The sequence below is a fragment of the Archocentrus centrarchus genome, chromosome 19, assembly GCF_007364275.1.
Source record: "Archocentrus centrarchus isolate MPI-CPG fArcCen1 chromosome 19, fArcCen1, whole genome shotgun sequence".
Taxonomy (NCBI): domain Eukaryota; kingdom Metazoa; phylum Chordata; class Actinopteri; order Cichliformes; family Cichlidae; genus Archocentrus; species Archocentrus centrarchus.
The window spans coordinates 23,042,325-23,042,681 of NC_044364.1; positions in this window are offsets into that span (position 1 = coordinate 23,042,325).

Here is a 357-nt window from a genome sequence, read left to right on the forward strand (position 1 = left end):
ACATGTCCCCTTTGTCCCAAACAAAAACGGCACAGTGAGCTTTTGTTCTTCTGTTTCAAAGTTTCCTTTACATGTATACGCACACTGGAAATTGATGAGTCAGTTGGGCTCTTTTTTTGAATCTGCTTATGTGGATCAGCAGCACGGTGGTTAGCACTGTTGCCTCACAGCAAAAAGGTCCTGGGTTTGAATCCACCATCTGGCCGGGGCCTTTCTGTGTGGAGTTTGCATGTTCTCCCCATGTTTGCGTGGGTTCTCTCCAGGTACTCCGGCCCCCCCCCCCCCACAGACCAAAGACATGCAATTAGTGGGGTTAGGTTAATTGGTGATTCTAAATTGCCCATAGGTGTGAATGAC